The sequence below is a fragment of the Aquarana catesbeiana genome, linkage group LG02, assembly GCF_042186555.1.
Source record: "Aquarana catesbeiana isolate 2022-GZ linkage group LG02, ASM4218655v1, whole genome shotgun sequence".
In the NCBI taxonomy this organism is placed as follows: Eukaryota; Metazoa; Chordata; class Amphibia; order Anura; family Ranidae; genus Aquarana; species Aquarana catesbeiana.
In genome coordinates, this window is record NC_133325.1 from 466625273 (window position 1) to 466644777 (window position 19505).

Genomic DNA, 19505 nt, shown 5'->3' on the forward strand with positions numbered 1-19505 from the left:
ATATTTTGACACAAGTTGCGGGAAAGTGACACATTTTTTTTTTTTTTTTTTTTTGCACAAAGTTGTCACTAAATGATATATTGCTCACACAGGCCATGGGCATATGTGGAATTACACCCCAAAATACATTCAGCTGCTTCTCCTGAGTACGGGGATACCACATGTGTGGGACTTTTTGGGAGCCTAGCCGCGTACGGGGCCCGAAAACCAATCACCGCCTTCAGGATTTCTAAGGGTGTAAATTTTTTATTTCACTCTTCACTGCCTATCACAGTTTCGGAGGCCATGGAATGCCCAGGTGGCACAAACACCCTCCCCAAATGACCCCATTTTGGAAAGTAGACACCCCAAGCTATTTGCTGAGAGGCATGGTGAGTATTTTGCAGCTCTAATTTGTTTTTGAAAATAAAGAAAGACGAGAAAAAAAAATTTTTTTTTTCTTTTTTCAATTTTCAAAACTTTGTGACAAAAAGTGAGGTCTGCAAAATACTCACTATACCTCTCAGCAAATAGCTTGGGGTGTCTACTTTCCAAAATGGGGTCATTTGGGGGGGTTTTTTGCCACCTGGGCATTCCATGGCCTCCGAAACTGATAGGCAGTGAAGAGTGAAATCAAAAATTTACGGCCTTAGAAAGCCTGAAGGCGTTGCTTGGTTTTCGGGGTCCCGTACGCGGCTAGGCTCCCAAAAAGTCTCACACATGTGGTATCCCCGTACTCAGGTGAAGCAACAGAATGTATTTTGGGCTGTAATTTCACATATTCCCATGGCATGTTTGAGCAATATATCATTTAGTGACAACTTTGCGCAAAAAAAAATTAAAAAAATTAAAAATTGTCTCTTTCCCGCAACTTGTGTCACAATATAAAATATTCCATGGACTCGACATAACTCTCAGCAAATAGCTTGGGGTGTCTACTTTCCAAAATGGGGTCATTTGGGGGGGTTTTGAACTGTCCTGGCATTTTATGCACAACATTTAGAAGCTTATGTCACACATCACCCACTCTTCTAACCACTTGAAGACAAAGCCCTTTCTGACACTTTTTGATTACATAAAAAAATAATTTTTTTTTGCAAGAAAATTACTTTGAACCCCCACACACTATATATTTTTTTTAAAGCAAATGCCCTACAGATTAAAATGGTGGGTGTTTCATTTTTTTTTTTCACACAGTATTTGCGCAGCGATTTTTAAAACGCATTTTTTGGGGAAAAAACACACTTTTTTAAATTTTAATGCACTAAAACACACTATATTGCCCAAATGTTTGATGAAATAAAAAAGATGATCTTAGGCCGAGTACATGGATACCAAACATGACATGCTTTAAAATTGCGCACAAACGTGCAGTGGCGACAAACTAAATACATTTTTAAAAGCCTTTAAAAGCCTTTACAGGTTACCACTTTAGATTTACAGAGGAGGTCTACTGCTAAAATTACTGCCCTCGATCTGACGTTCGCTGTGATACCTCACATGCATGGTGCAATTGCTGTTTACATTTGACGCCAGACCGACGCTTGCGTTCGCCTTAGCGCGAGAGCAGGGGGGACAGGGGTGCTTTTTTTTTTTTTTCTTTATTATTATTATTTTTTTTATCTTATTTTTAAACTGTTCCTTTCATTTTTTTTTTTTTTAAATCATTTTTATTGTTATCTCAGGGAATGTAAATATCCCCTATCATAGCAATAGGTAGTGACAGGTACTCTTTTTTGAAAAAATTGGGGTCTATTAGACCCTAGATTTCTCCTCTGCCCTCAAAGCATCTGACCACACCAAGATCGGTGTGATAAAATGCTTTCCCAATGGCGCTGTTTACATCCGGCGAAATCTAAGTCATAAAATGCTCGTAGCTTCCGGTTTCTTAGGCCATAGAGATGTTTGGAGCCACTCTGGTCTCTGATCAGCTCTATGGTCAGCTGGCTGAATCACCGGCTGCATTTTCAGGTTCCCTGTTGAGACAGGAGAGCCAGAGAAAAACACGGAAGACGTTGGGGGGGGGGGGCATTCCCTCCCACTGCTTGTAAAAGCAGTCTAGAGGCTAATTAGCCGCTAGGATTGCTTTTACATGAAAGCCGACCGCTGGCTGAAAAGAATGATACCAAGATGATACCTAAACCTGCAGGCATCATTCTGGTATAACCACTCAAAGTCGTGAATGGCGTACCTGAAGACAAAAAAAATGGTTAACAATAAAGCACAGTAAACGGTAAAGTATAAAAAATTGCATACCTGAAAAGCAAACATGATAAAACATAATAACAATAAAACATTGCAGAATAGAATACAGTAAAAAAGAGCAGAACAATAGAGAGAGAATAGAGAGAGAGAGAGAACAATAAAACGACAACTATTTTTTTTTATTTTAGATTTTTGTATGTGTTTTTTTTTTGTTTTTGTTTTTTTTTTTACACTTTTTTTTGTAACTGTAACTTTTATAACTGTAACCGGTTCCAGGTTCGAGTCTCTCAAAATGCGATGGCATCTTGGGAGACCCTGTGAAAGTGTGCCTAGTCTGTGGAATGCTGTACCCTACGCTAATACTCAACTAGTGTATGGTAGCGTTCAAATCATTCACCAATGCAAAGACCAGGATTGTCAGGACAGGAGGGACAATAATAGCGGGTGTCACGCCTATATCCGCGCTTGCTGCAGACACGACATCTTTTTTGGGGGGGGTTCGTTGGGTAGGGGTACTCGGGAGGACATAAAGAAAATGCCTCTCATGCAGCCGACTGCATTTGGTTGGGGATGTGAATGGGGGAAGTACGGGTGCTGCAGAAGTGGTGGGTTCCCAATTAGGATTGGCGAATGCAGCAGGAAGGGCATTATGGGCACGACGGACCTGTGTTTGTCTTTTTGGTGACAGCGGGACACTACTTGTGCTTGCCACCTCACCAGCTTGAACTGCACTTATGGGACTCGCCACGTCACCAAGTGTTACTGCAGTGCTGGTTTGACTACGACCGGGGTGTACTAGGCCGCTGGTGCTTGCCAGTTCACCAAAACGCTACAAAAAAAACTGTTAGCGATCGCAGGGATCAGGCCTGACTCTGCGAACGCTGCAGTTATGCGTTTAGTGTTTTGTAAGTGACAGTGATCGATCGATAGTGCACTTGGGTGGGCTGGGCTGGGCCGGGCGGAGGGGCAAAACGCAGGTGCTAGCAGGTATCTGGGCTGATCCCGCTAACACTGCGTTTTTGGGAACCCTAAACTGCTGGGGACGCTAATATAGATCTGATCGGATGAGATATTGATCCGATCAGATACAATACCACTAAGGGAGGTGTACGGTGCGTTAGCGCTACTGGCACTAACCTGACGCTGCCTGGGACTGGTGCTTGTCAGTTCACCAAAACGCTACCAAAAAAACTGTTAGCGATCGCAGGGATCAGGCCTGACTCTGCGAACGCTGCAGTTATGCGTTTAGTGTTTTGTAAGTGACAGTGATCGATCGATACTGCACTTGGGTGGGCTGGGCTGCGCCGGGCGGAGGGGCAAAACGCAGGTGCTAGCAGGTATCTGGGCTGATCCCGCTAACACTGCGTTTTTGGGAACCCTAAACTGCTGGGGACACTAGTATAGATCTGATCGGATCAGATATTGATGCGTTCAGATACTATACCACTAAGGGAGGCGTATGCTGCGTGCGTGGGTGTTAGCGGTACTGGCGCTAATCTGACGCTGCTTGGGGCGACGCATATCACCGCCGGGTGATCAGGGGGCTAAACCTTTATTCGGTATTAAACGGCGGGTGCCCTGACACTATAAAAAATAAACGAACTAACCAGCGTCACCCGTAACAGTTATACGGTGATCAGTGGTGAAAGGGTTAACTAGGGGGCAATCAAGGGGTTAAAACATTTATTAGGTAGTATATGGGGGTCCCTGTCGCTATAAAACGCTGACGGCAAACCTAAATATTTACCTCCCTAACTAGCGTCACCAGCGACACTAACACAGCGATCAGAAAAATGATCGCTTAGCGACACTGGCGACAGGGGGTGATCAAGAGGTTAAAACTTTATTAGGGGGTGTTAGGGGGGTACCCTAGACCTAAAGGGGGCCTAACACTCACTGACCTAACACTGTAACTGTCACAAACTGACACCAATGCAGTAATCAGAAAAAAAAAAAACCTGCTTGGTGTCAGTTTGTGACAGGGGGGGGTGATTGGGGGGGATCGGGGGGTAATCGGGGGGGATCGGGGGTGTAATGTGTGCCTGGCGTGTTCTACTGTGTGTGTGTGTTTGTGTAACTCACAGTACAGTCATTTCTCCTCGGCGCCGGAACGGAAAATACCAAGCCGAGGAGAGATGACATCATTTCCTCTGCCTCTGTGTACAATACAGAGGCAGGAAAATGATCCCATTGGCTGGGAGCGATCGCGAGGGGGGGGCCACGAATGGATGGCCTCCCCCTCACCACCGATCGCCGGGGGAGATTTGCCGACCGCCGCAGGCACCGGGGGGGGGGGGGGGTCCGATCGGACCCCCCACCCGCGGGCAGGCAAGGACGTACCTGTAAGTCCTTTTGCCTGCCCGTGCCGCTCTGAGGACGTATATGTTCGTGCGGCGCTCGGCAACTGGTTAAACCACCCCCCTGCCCTTTCTCCTCGCTTTTCACCTCCCCCTTTTTCTATTCTCCTTCTGTCTTTTCGTATCCCCCTCAACTTCCGTTCTTCCTCTCATTTTAATTGTACATGTACTATACGTATACCGAAGTGAATTTAATTTATTTACTTTTATATTTTACTTTAAAAAGGTGGCCACCACACAACATTTATCTAAATACACCGTTGCTGCATTATAAACCCCAATATCCTCAAATGAATGAAGAATTACAATGTGCAGCCACAGTGTCTTTTCAAAATACAGGGAAAATATAGTTTATATTATAAAACAGCCAGTGTTCACTCTGTGAAAAAGTAGTAATTTGCTTATCCATTATAAATTCACGTAATCCACAAATTATATGTGCTTTCAAAGCTAGTTGTTTTATGCCAAGAAGTCTTAAAAATCACCTCCACTTCTCAACATGAGTCACCCCTCCCAGCAGACAGGAACTCACCCCAAATATATGCCTCTCTTTTTACAGCTAGGCATATATTGCTTTAACCACTAGCTGACCAGCCGTCGTCATTATACTGCGGCAGGTCGGCTCGTTCCGCAAATTGCCTTAGCTGTACGTCAGCCCTTTAAACAGCTATAGCATATGTTGCGTGCACTGCTGGAGCCGCGCCTGCTAACTGCACGGCGGGTGAGCCAATTCGCGTCGCCGACGGTGCACTATCGTGGGCACGAGAGCCAGAACGGGGATGTGTGTGTGTGTGTGTGTGTGTGTGTGTGTGTGTGTGTATAAACACAAAAATCCCTGTTCTGACAGGAGAGGAGGGACAGATTGTCTGTTCCTACTAGTTAGGAACAGCGATAAGTCTCCTCCTCTAGTCAGTCACATCCCCCTACAGTTAGAAACACTCACGAGGGAACACATTTAACCCCTTAATCGCCCCCTAGTGTTAACCCCTTCCCTACCAGTGACGTTTACACAGTAATCAGTGCATTTTTATAGCACTGATCGTTGCATAAATGTCAATGATTCCAAAAATGTGTCAAAAGTGTCCTATCTGTCCGCCGCAATGTTGCAGTCCTGCTAAAAATCGCAGATTGCCGCCATTACAAAAAAATAATAAAAATGCCATAAATCTATTCCCTCTTTTGTAGACGCTATAACTTTTGCGCAAACCAATCAATATACACTTATTGCAATGTTTTTTTTAGCAAAAATATGTAGAATATATATTGGCCTAAACTGATGAAGAAATTTTTTTTTTACATTTTTTGGGGGGATATTTATCGCAAAAAGTATAAATTATTGTTTATTTTTTTCAAAATTGACACTTTTTTGTTTATAAAGCAAAAAATAAACACAGCAGAGGTGAAGTGATCGAATACCACCAAAAGAAAGCTCTATTTGAGTGAAAAAAAAGGATGTCAATTTTGTTTGGGTACAGCATCGCACGACCGCGCAATTGTCAGTTAAAGCGCCGCAGCGATGTATCGCAAAAAAAGGCCTGTCATTAGGAAAATTTTCCGGGGCTGAAGTGGTTAAATGGAGATCAAAAACTACTGCTGGTCTTGAAGTGATACCCTTAAAAAAGTCAGATATTACAAAACACGTCGGGGCGTGGCTTAGCAGCGATCAGAAGTGATGTCTACTGAAGATCCCGAGCATTCGTTTCCATAGCGTCACAGGGATTGTCATTTTGCATCCATTGCTTCAAAGATTTTAGATCTGCACATTGTTTGCCTGCTCTTGTAAGTAAGATTCCTTTTTAATAACATCGCTTAGTCTTGAACTTACTGCATTATCGGGGTGTGTTTTATATATTTTTTATGTGCGTACCCGGTTATCAAGTGCGATTGAGAGGTGGATGAGGAGCTCACCTGGGGACCGCCAGTAGTTTGTGATCTTCAATAAAGCAATTATATGCCTATCTGTTAAAAAAGAGGCATATTTGGGGTGAGTTCCTGTCTGTTGGGAGCATTGGGATTCACGTTGTGCATAGGTGTGGTTTTTGAAGACTTCTTGGCATAATGCCAAGTAGGTTTGGAAGCACATACAGGTGCATCTTAAAAAATTTGAATATCAAAAAGTTAATTTTAGTAATTCAATTCAAAAAGTGAAACTCATATTTTATATAGATGCGTTACACACAGTGTTATGCGTTACACACAGAGTGATATATTTCAAGCATTTCTTTTTTTTCATTTTGATGATTATGGCTTACAGCTAGTGAAAACCCAAAATTCAGTATCTCAGAAAATTTGAATATTACATAAGACCAATGAAAAAAGGATTTTGAATACAGAAATATTGGCATACTGAAAATTATCTCTATGTGCAGTATAATATGCACTATACCAATACTTGGTCAGGTCTTATTTTGCATGAATTACTGCATCAATGTGGCGTGGCATAGAGGCATTCAGCCTGTGGCACTGTTGAGGTGTTATGGAAGCCCAGGTTGCTTTGATAGCAGCCAGCTCGTCTGCATTGTTGGGTTGGATTTAATTTTCAAGCAGGACTGCCAAAAGTACCAATACCTGGTTTAATGATCATGGTATCACTGTGTTTGATTGGCCAGCAAACTCACCTGACCTAAACCCCATACAGAATCTGTGGGGTATTGTCAAGAGGAAGATGAGAGACACCAGACCCAACAATGCAGACGAGCTGACGGCCGCTCTAAAAGAAACCTGGGCTTCCATAACAACTCGGCAGTGCCACAGGCTGATCGCCTCCATGCCACGCCACACTGATGCAGTAATTCATGCAAAAGGAGCCTCGACCAAGTATTGAGTGCATACTATACTGTACATGTACACACTTTTCTGTAAGCCAACATTTCAGTATTAAAAATCCTTTTTTTATTGGTCTTATGTAATATTCAAATTTTCTGAGATACAGAGTTTTGGGTTTTCACTAGCTCTATTCATAATCATCAAAATGAAAAGAAATAAATGCTTGAAATATATCACTCTGTGTGTAATGCATCTATATAAAATATATGAGCTTCACTTTTTGAATTGAATTACTGAAATAAATTAACTTTTTGATGATATTCTAATTTTTTGAGATGCACCTGTATATTTGTGGATTATGTGAATTTATAATAGATACTTGAACTACTATTTTTCACAGTTTTCACAAAGTGGACAGTGGGTATTTTAGAATATAAACTTTTTTTTTGTGATCTGTTTTTGGCACTAATATTGATGTATCACAGTGCTGTGTTATGAAAAGAAACTGTGGTTGCAAATTTTAGCTTTTCATTCATTTGAGGAGATTATCATGTACAGTGGGGGCGGAAAGTATTTAGACCCCCTTAAATTTTTCACTTTGTTATATTGCAGCCATTTGCTAAAATCATTTAAGTTCATTTTTTTTTCCTCATTAATGTACACACAGCACCCCATATTGACAGAAAAACACAGAATTGTTGACATTTTTGCAGATTTTTAAAAAAAGAAAAACTGAAATATCACATGGTCCTAAGTATTCAGACCCTTTGCTGTGACACTCATATATTTAACTCAGGTGCTGTCCATTTCTTCTGATCATCCTTGAGATGGTTCTACACCTTCATTTGAGTCCAGCTGTGTTTGATTATACTGATTGGACTTGATTAGGAAAGCTACACACCTGTCTATATAAGACCTTACAGCCCACAGTGCATGTCAGAGCAAATGAGAATCATGAGGTCAAAGGAACTGCCCGAAGAGTTCAGAGACAGAATTGTGGCAAGGCACAGATCTGGCCAAGGTTACAAAAAAAATTCTGCTGCACTTAAGGTTCCTAAGAGCACTGTGGCCTCCATAATCCTTAAATGGAAGACGTTTGGGACGACCAGAACCCTTCCTAGAGCTGGCCGTCCGGCCAAACTGAGCTATTGGGGGAGAAGTGCCTTGGTGAGAGAGGTAAAGAAGAACCCAAAGATCACCGTTGCTGAGCTCCAGAGATGCAGTCAGGAGATGGGAGAAAGTTATAGAAAGTCAACCATCACTGCAGCCCTCCACCAGTTGGGGCTTTATGGCAGAGTGGCCCGACGGAAGCCTCTCCTCAGTGCAAGACACATGAAAGCCCGCATGGAGTTTGCTAAAAAAACACCTGAAGGACTCCAAGATGGTGAGTAATAAGATTCTCTTGTCTGATGAGACCAAGATAGAACTTTTTGGCCTTAATTCTAAGCGGTATGTGTGGAGAAAACCAGGCACTGCTCATCATCTGTCCAATACAGTCCCAACAGTGAAGCATGGTGGTGGCAGCATCACTCTGTGGGGGTGTTTTTCAGCTGCAGGGACAGGACGACTGGTTGCAATCGAGGGAAAGATGAATGTGGCCAAGTACAGGGATATCCTGGATGAAAACCTTCTCCAGAGTGCTTAGGACCTCAGACTGGGCCGAAGGTTTACCTTCCAACAAGACAATGACCCTAAGCACACAGCTAAAATAATGGAGTGGCTTCACAACAACTCCGTGACTGTTCTTGAATGGCCCAGTCAGAGCCCTGACTTAAACCCAATTGAGACCTAAAATGGCTGTCCACCAACGTTTACCATCCAACCTAACAGAACTGGAGAGGATCTGCAAGGATCCCTAAATCCAGGTGTGAAAAACTTGTTGCATCTTACCCAAAAAGACTCATGGCTGTATTAGATCAAAAATGTGATATTTCAATTTTTCTATTTTAATAAATCTGCAAAAAAGTCAACAATTCTGTGTTTTTCTGTCAATATGGGGTGCTGTGTGTACATTAATGAGGAAAAAATGAACATAAATGATTTTAGCAAATGGTTGCAATATAACAAAGAGTGAAAAATTTAAGGGGGTCTGAATACTTTCCGGCCCCACTATTAATCGGTGTGTAGTAAGTAGCTTTCCATTTTCTACCAATAGGCTAAAAATAAAGTTTGGGCTTTACATACTACCTTCACCTTTCTCATTCACTCATTTTATTTTGTTTCCCTCTCCATTCATTAATCTGTCTTCTGTCTATAGTGAATGTAAGCTGAACTAAATGATACTTTGTTTAAAAGTAACCCCCTTATTTTAGGCAGATGCCACTTAAAATGAATAGCAAGAAGTATATTGCATTAAACTGCCAATACAACTGAAGGCACTATTATGTATAATAATAATAATAATAGTGCCTTCAGCTGTATTGGCAATTTAATGCAATATACTTCTTGCTATTCATTTTAAGTGGCATCTGCCTAAAATAAGGGGGTTACTTTTAAACAAAGTGTCATTTAGTTCAGCTTAAATTCACATGTCAGAAAAAAAATGTGTGTAAATGAAACATTATTCCACAATTAGGAAGCAATACAATGTAATATGCATGTCATGAAACATCTTGACCTCAATTCCCATGTATCTAAAACACAACTGCTGCCTCTACTTACTTGCAACTCTTTAATGCTCTTTTGCTGAGCATCTGAAATTTTTCTTTTTTCCTGTAGTTTTGATTCCTTTTCCTTCATTTCAAGTTCAAAAACAGATTTCCATTTTTTTATTTTCTCAGCCTCTCTATGCAGCTTGGAATATAGCTGATTAAGAGATTCTGCATTCTGTACAACGACATACAGTATAAGATTCAAAGTTCAAATCTGCATGAAATAATACAACGTTCTACACTGATGAGATCAATAATAGGAAATATTTAAAAATTAAAACGTAAACTTGAAATACACTGTTAGTAAGATGTTTGCTGTAATTCCCTTAACTGGAACCAGATTATGGAAAGGTGGGTGAAGGCTCTGGTAGAAGTAGAGAAGCGTAAAACTCATTTGAAAGTGAATCCATGAAAATTTAACAGTTATCAGTGGCGGCCCGGCCATAGGGGCGCATGGGCGTTTGATGGCACAGTGAGGCTGCAATTGGTGTTTTTTTCAGAATTTTTCAGTTTGCGCCCCCCCTCCACATTTGATAGCACAGTGGCGTTGCAATTGATGGGTTTTTTTCAGACTTTTTCTGTTTGCGCCCCCTCCCCCCTCAAAATTTTGAGCACCGGTCGCTACTGATTATGTGGTCAAAATGAGTTGGACTGCTTTTGAGAATGATAAACTATGAGGCATACAGCATGTGACCTAAATTATAGTAATTTACCTGCCCTGATTGTATGGAAATGGTCATTCACGCCTTATGACATGACTCGATCCTGTGACACTGGACATGTGCTGCCCAATGTGCCAAGGAAGAGCACGCAAGACAGGATCCAGTGCCCAAAAAAACTTTGCAGGCTGGCCCTGTATCTTACACCTCTTTGGTGGGGTCCAGGTACCCCACCGGTGGCATGTTGAGGGTACTGATCAAGAAGCTGCACAATTAGTCAGGCTGGTGCATAGCTGGGTTGGAGCAGAAATCCAGAAAGGGAAAGGATACATCTCCACAAAAACCAATAATTCCCCTCAATATAGAAAGAGACATCCATTACCTAAGGACAGTAGCAAAAAACTGAGGATTGCTGTGAGTGGGAGCGGTTGCATGGGGGTCCTGACATTTTTGTTTACGTGTGCATTTATCTGAAGGTAGCACAAAAACCCAGTCATTCTGTCCTGTATGATCAATATAGTGTTTTGGTAGAACTTGTTTTATTTGAACTAAAGTAAAATATATTTTCAAAAAACAGGTTATTATCTCTCCAATGTACTAGTTTACAGGTCTAAGCTCAAGGCCTTGAGTCTTGGAGAACACTGCAATTTAACAAGCACCCCCCTACCCTCTGATCTGTACTATTATAGCCTCGTTGTCCCCAAACTGACAAAAAGGCAGTCAGGAACACCTATAATACAGATTGAAAAGAGTCTTCAGTGTTTACGAGTATAGGTCCCCAATTGTGGAAATATATGAGTATAAGCAGAGATAGACAGCTTCTTTACAAATCTATTCCAATATTTGAAATAATTTTTAGTACTTTTTTAAAACTAATACATAGGAAGCTAACAAACTATTCTGACCTACTGGCACACAGAAATAAACAAAACAGGTTTATTTTCCCCCAAACATCTTTCAGGACAGCCACCCGAGAGACCTTGGCTCCTCCCCTCTGTAGGAAACACCGCGCCAGCCATCTTTAAATTTCCTCCTCCCCTGCTGGCTCCGCAGTGATTTGTGTTTCCTCCAGAGAGGAGACACCACAGGGGAACCAGAGCCAGAAAGCCAGGAGGCTTGAGCTACCAGGAGACTTACCTGGTGCCAAATCGCCACCCTCCGCTTCTCTGAGGACAAGAGAAAAATGAGGGAGAGCCCGCTTTTCAAAGAACACTGAGGGCAGTGGAAGGAGGTGCGGCTCCGCAACGGATCCGAGCCCACAGTCAGCCGGTACGGAGTGAAGAGAGAGCCGTGTCGGGCTCGTTGGCCACAATGAAGCCGGATGGCAGGTGGCGTTATTTCCGGCGGAAGGGACAGCAACTCAGACTGACCTGCAGCTTCCAGTTCCGGCCGCGGGACTTTGAAAGGGGGCCAGGCGCAGGCTGGAGAGGAGCGCATCACTGTAGAGACAGCACAGGCTCCAGTGGCGGCACAGAAAATGTCAGAGGCAGAGGGGAACCAAACTGCTCCAGCAGAAGCCAGCTCCAGCCACTCCAAGGTAAGGGGGGCCTCCTCTTATCATATCACCATCCCCACAAGAAAGGGGGTACCCCCTTGGTGGGAGGAACATGGGGCCCCTGGGGAGGGAAGCCCTTATGTCTTAAAGCTGCGCCTCTGCATTAACTGGCAGGGAAGGGATGTGGCTATATTTATGTTTGATACCTGCTCTGTTAATGTCATGCAGAGCAAACCAGACAAACCCACTAACTTCATAGTTCAAAAAGGATGTGCCCCTCATGTAAAACTACACTTAAAGACTCCTGGGGAAAAACTTTATGTAAGGAATGTATTGATAAATGAGTTCAGAAGCATTCCACAGAACAAGGTAGTGAGTTAGCGAGGCATGCAGATTCAGCAGCCTCAGTTAAAGAACTCTAACACCATTCAAACGTTTAAAACTTTTTTTGCTGGTGTTTAGGTTCAGATCAGGCAGCCAGTTCAGCAGGTAGCATCAAAAAAGTCTACGAGTGCCCTCCAGAAGCCACCAGGGAGGAGGCCGGGGAGGAGCCAGACAGCGCAGCCTCTGGCTCCCAGGAATCAGTAGGGGAAGCTCTGGAAGGGGATTCCAGGAAACCCTCCCGATTAGCTTTCACTGGAGGAAGTAGAAAACCTCCTAGGGGCTATTCATACCACCCTAGGTATTCAGTCGAAGAAGAAAACCCTCTCACTACACAACCAAAATGTACCAGAGAACAAGAGAGGAAGAACTTCCCAGTCCATGAGGTCCTAGTAGAGGCAATAAAAAAGGAATGGCAGGACCTGGAAAGGAAACCCTTCTTTTCAAGAGAGTTAAAAAGAAGGTTTCCATTTGCGGATGATCCGGCGTCAGTTTGAAATAAAGCCCTTAAACTAGACGCAGCATTCTCCCAAATCTCGAGGTATACAGATTTAGCCTTCGAAGATATGGGGGTGCTATCTGATGCAATGGATAAAAGGATGGACTCCCTCCTCAAGAAATCTTGGGATTCTACGGTGGGGAGCTTAAAACCAGCTGTGGCAGTAACAGTAGTAGCCAGAAACATAGATTTCTGGCTGTCTCAGATACAGGCCCACATTGATGAAGGAACACCAAAAGAACAGATCCTGTCTTTTCCTACGCTCCTCAAGAGCATTGCTTATATTGCAGACGCATCTGCTGAGTCAGTACAGATGGCTGCAAGGTCTTTGGCCTTATCTAATTCTGCAAGACGAGCCTTGTGGCTAAAGACTTGGCAAGGAGACAGCGCCTCTAAAACCAAGCTCTGCAGGAACCCATTTACAGGGGACTTGCTGTCTGGACCAGGACTGGAGTACAAGAACACACAGTGGATAAGAAAAAAGCATTTCTGCTGAAGAGTAAACAAACCTGGGGACAGCCACAACAAGGCAAGAAAAGGCCAAGAGTGGACGCAAGGTCTCGCTTTGGACCACCTAGGGCCGAAAAAAAAACAAAAAAGACGCTGGGGACAGAGAGGAAAGGACAAAAGGAGGAGCAATTTTTCAGCATCCTGAACAAGCCCGTAACAAACAGTGACAAGTTAGTCATGGTGGGGGGGAGATTGGGGGCCTTCCTTCAACAATGGGAAACGATCTCCTCAAGCCAATTTATACTAAGAATTGTGTGACAGGGTTATCGCTTGGAATTTTCAAGCTCACCCCCGAACAGGTTTTATCCCACATAACTGCCAAGAAACAGGGAAAAGGCCAGAGGTCTATTGGAAGCGATAAGAGAACTAATACAGCTAATAAACAAACGGTAGTAAGCTATGTGCCACAGGAGGAAGCAGGCAAGGGATTCCACTCCCATGTGTTCGTGGTTCAGAAACCCTCAGGAAAATTCAGATTGATACTAAATCTCAAGCCAAATTGTTCTATGGCTTCCCTGGACCTAAAGGATGCATACTTGCACATCCCTATCGCTCAAAATTGCCAGAAATACCTAAGAATGAAGGAAGAAACATTCCCCCTTCATTTCCAGGCTCTGCTATTCAGCCTTTCCTCCTCTCTTGGATATTCACAAAAGTGATGGCAAAAGTTAGCCAAAGATCTGAAGTACACCCAAGATTTTCTATGAAAACTAGGTTGGTTGTTAAATATAGATTAGTCTAATCTGATCCCCACCCAGCGGATTACATACCTGGGGTACATCCTAGACTTAGCACAACAAAAGTTGTTTTTACCCAAGGAAAAGGTACAAAAAACTTAAAGAGGCAATGAAGATGTTACAGAACAATCAACCATGCTAAATAAGAGGGGCAATGTCCACGTTGGGACTACTGACCTCTGCAATGCCGGCAGTCTAATGGGCGGGATTACATTTTCGCCCTCTACAGATATTTATCTTGAAGACATGGAATCACGGATAAGACTCGCTAGACACACAAGTGCATATACCAATACAAGTGAAGAGGTCTTTATGGTGGTGGAGAAGGTTGGAGAATTTAACTGAGGGACGGGATGTGGATACCACCAATCACCCGGATTGTGACCACAGACGCAAGCAGCGTAGGGTGGGGAGCGCATCTAGGCCCCGGGTAACAAGGAGTGTGGAAAAACGAAGAGATGAAGAGATCATTGAATTGGAAGGAATTTAGGCCAGTTCTTCTAGCACTCAGGTACTTCTAGAAACAGCTGAGTGGTCACCATGTACAGATCAGGTCGGACAACTCTTCAGTGGTTGCCTACGTGAACAAACAAGGGGGAACAAGGAGCGTAACCTTGTGGCCCCTTTGAGAGGAAATACTAAACTGGGCAGAAGAGGACATCCTCTCCCTATCAGCAGTACACCTAAAAGGAGAACTGAACCAGGTGGCCGATTAGCTCAGCAGGAAAAGATTAAAGTGACTGGATGTTGAATCAAGGGGTGTTCAGAACGATCACACAAAAATGGGGAACCCCACAAGTGGACCTATTTGCCTCAAAAGAAAACACGAAGGCTCGATCCTTTTCTCTGAAAGAGGACAAAGCACTCGGAGTGGACACCCTGGCACAGAAATGGGGGTTCACCAAGTGTTATGCCTTCCCCCCACCAGTGCTCCTACCAGCGGTGCTAAGAAATCTCCGAACAGAGAACACCTCGCTGATGCCTATTGTACCACATTGGTCCAGGAGACCGTGGTTCTCTATTCTAAAAACTTTCTGTTGAACCCCCATGGATATTACCAATCCTAGAGGATCTCCTCTCCCAAGGCCCAGTGTGTTGTCCCCAAGTAGAAAGGTGGAACCTCGCTGCTTGGCTTCTGGGGAGCAGTTGCTGAAAGCTAGGGGCTTCTCAAACCGCCTAATTAATACACTGATAAATAGCAGAAAAAGAGAGATTTGCACAGTTTATAAAAAAGTATGGAAACAGTTCAACAGTTGGTGTACAGAAAATTCCATGGAGGTACAGAGCTCAGTGGTGGTTCTAGAATACCTGCAGTGCAGAGCAGACAAGGGCTTGAGTCTCAGCACATTAAAAAGCCAAGTATCAGCACTTTCAGTTTATCAGGAAAAGAAACTAGCTTCCAACCCATGGATATTTAGATTCTTTAAGGCTCTGAGCAGATAGCGACCAGTGCAAATACCACCTTTTCCTAAATGGGACCTGTCTCTGGTGCTACAAACCCTAACAGGGGACCCTTTCGAACCACAAGAAAATTCTTCAATCAAATTGCTGACACTTAAAGAATTTTTTTTGGTGGCGGTTGCCACCGTCAGGAGGGTTTGTAAGACAGAAGCGCTATCAATAAGACCGCCTTTTTTTCATATTTTGCGTCCCTATAGTTTTAAAAATGGATCCTGCCTTTTTGCCCAAGGTAGCCTCCAAATTCCATAGAGGAAAGATCATTTTTTGCCTTCCTTTTTGTACAAATCCTTCCAGAGAACAGGAAGTTAAGTTTCACGTTAGACGTGAGAAGGTGCGTTCTACATGATTTAGAAAAAAACAAAACCTTTTAAGAAAACAGATTCTGTCTGTTTTATTTTCAGGGGCCAAGAAAGCCATGGAGACTCAAAACACACTATAGCCAGATGACTTAGAGAGGTTATTGGTCAGGCCTATAGTTTGGGAGGTATGCAGACCCAGGAGGGTATAAGGGCACACTCTACAAGATCAATGGCAACATCACAGGCAGAGAGGGCTGGAGCAATGCCGGAGCAAATCTGCAAAGCGGCAACTTGGTCCGGTTTTAATACCTTTTGTCAAGCACTACAGAGTGGACCTCCTGTCAACAAAGGATCAGGGCTTTGGATGCAAGGTCTTACAAGCTGTAGTCCCGTCCTGCTCGATTATCCTCTCAGGTGGCTGTCCTGAAAGACGATTAGGGGAAAAACAAAGGTTCTCAGCGGTATCGTTCTTTCCCGGAGTCTTTCAAGATCGCACCGGTACTCACCTGAATGTATAAGTTGCCTAAGATTTCCTGAAACAGGAGCTGTGGTATTTTTTGACTATGTGTATCACATGTTCTTGTGTCTCCCCAGCGGACTGGAGGTGTTTTAACCACTTGCCGACCGCCTCCTGTAGATAGACGTCGGCAGAATGGCACAGCTGCGCAAAGTAACGTACCTGTACGTTACTTTGAATTTGCCACCGTGCGTGCGCCTGCCGCGAGCTCCGTGGGTCCCACGGACTCGATCGCCACGGGGATACCCGCGATCGCCGAGATGCTGATGTAAACAGCATCTCCCCCGTTCTGCCTAGTGACAGTGTCACTGATCTCTGCTCCCTGTCATCGGAGCAGAGCTCAGTGACGTGTCACACACAGCCTATCCCCCTACAGTTAGAACACATGCCTAGTACTGACTTAACCCCTCCCCGCCACCTAGTGGTTAACCCCTTCACTGCCAGTGTCATTTACACAGGAATCAGTGCATTTTTATAGCACTGATTGCTGTATAAATGACAATGGTCAATGTGTCAAAAATGTCCGACATGTCCGCCATAATGTCGCAGTCACAATAAAAATCGCTGATCACCGCCATTAGTAGTAACAAAAAAAGATTAATAAAAATGCCATAAAACTACCCCATTTTGTAAACGCTATAACTTTTGCGCAAACCAATCAAACGCTTATTGCGATTTTTTTTTTACCAAAAATATGTAGAAGAATACGTATCGGCCTAAACTGAGGAAAAAAAATGATTTTTTTTATATATTTTTGGGGGATATTTATTATAGCAAAATGTAAAAAATAATGCGTTTTTTTCAAAATTGCCGCTCTTATTTTGTTTATAGCGCAAAAAATAAAAATCGCAGAGGTGATCAAATACCACTAAAAGAAAGCTCTATTTGTGGGGAAAAAAGGAGCCAATTTCGTCAATTTTGTTTGGGAGCCACGTCGCACGACCGCGCACTTGTCAGTTAAAGCGACGCAGTGCAGAATCGCAAAAAACGCACTGGTCAGGAAGGGGGTAAATCCTTCCGGGGCTGAAGTGGTTAAGAAAAACTGAGGAGCCAGCAGAGGAGGAGGAAATTTAAAGATGGCTGGCACGGTGTTTCCTACAGAGGGGAGGAGCCAAGGTCTCTCTGGTGGCTGTCCTGAAAGACTCTGGGAAAGAACGTTACCGGTAAGTAACTTTGTTTTTTTTTAATCTAATTTTTGATTGCTGTTGATTAATAGTTATGATTTAAATAAAGTAATTAAAAGTGGTGACGAGATGGTATAGGTGCCCTTTGACTATGCATCATTTCAACTAGACATCACCTGATACCTGCTGGCAGTGTCTAAGCTCCAGGGGTACCATGCTCCACGTTTGGTGGGATTGACCTTCCATACAGAAATTCTGGCAACAGATCTTTCAACTATACTGCAAACTGATGGTGACCTCTCACTCTCCTACACCACAATAGAGGTAGCTCTATTATACATGCTCCCGGGAACGTTCAAGTCCATTAAAAAAGATGTATTGCGTCACTTTTTGGCCACGGCCAGAATAGTGATTCCACGTTACTGGTGATCAATGATTGTACCTTCCTTGGGGGAGTGGGCTACTGAAGTAGACCATATTAGGGATCTTGAACGTCTGTTGGCTGAGGAAGCTAAGAAGGAAGAACGGTTCTTTCTCACTTGGACTTCATGGTCCATGTCCCGCTCCTCGTCGGACTTCATCTCCTGGGCAGAGGGCGACCTAGGCAACACTACCTCATGACCAAGTTGGAGCGATCCCTGTTCTTAATCTTTCTGCTTCCCCTGCTTTATCGTAACACCTTCTCCTCTATGTATAATTGTACCCTTCAGAATCCATTAAACACTTGCTCCTGATACAAAATATGACTCTTACAACTAACTTCTCCACAGCATAACAGGTTTTTAGAATAAGTTTGGGTGTAGTAATACAAGATGTATACATATAATCATCTCATCTGAAATGTGAGGTCTTGTATTTCTTTATGTTATGCCTCAATATGTTGCTCTAACTCTGTTTTTTTTTATACACATATTGAACACGATACAATACTATATTTTTGTAACCTCCCTTTACACGTTTTATTATCCTTACTTACTACTGTTAATGATATTTCTATGCTGACTGCATTTTCCACCTTGTTTCTTTCAATAAAATAAGATTGAATTAATAAAGTAATTAGAGATCCACATGATTTTCAGAATAATAAGAAATGTCTATCTGAACTCACACATACCTCTTCCTCAATAAAAGGTGAAATTTTACGCAAAAAGCAATCTGCAAAAAAATATAATTGTGAAAATTTGCAAACATTAAACATACAACTGCATAAATAAATTGAAAGGAAGCGCTCATCTGTTTACCTTGGGTGCTATGGATAATGTCTTGTGTCTTTTCCAGCGGAGGTTTAAAGTTCTAAAAAAATAAATAATACAAAAGCCAACACTGTATTAACAGTTATTATATGAGTAAGGGACTGCCAACCAGTTTGCTTGCATCATAACTGATTCTTTCCAAATACAAGTCTATAGGAATGCAGAATTACTAGAAGCAGGTATAATGCATGGTAAGTGCAGGTCAAATGCACCTGTCAATAGCAAAAACTGCATTTTCCTATTGACACAATCTCAAAGCCTGTTGACAAAGTCCCAAATACGACAATGATATTTGTTTAAAAAACAGCTACTCTTTTTTTTTCATTGTGGTATGGGGTTCCCCTCAAAATCTATACCAGACCTAAGGGCCTTGTATTGATTTTGGGGGGACCCCCATGCCATTTTCTTTTTTGGCATGGGGTTCCCCTTAAAATCAATAACAGACCCAAGGGCCTGGTGTGGTTTGGGGGGGGACCCCCACACTGTTTTTATTGCTGGCATTCTTTTGTTTACATTCAGCTGTCGGCAGGGAACCCTGTGGACCACTGATGAGTCATCCATTGTTATGGATGCGGTGGCCGGCATGCTGGGCCAATCTTTTACAACCAGTTA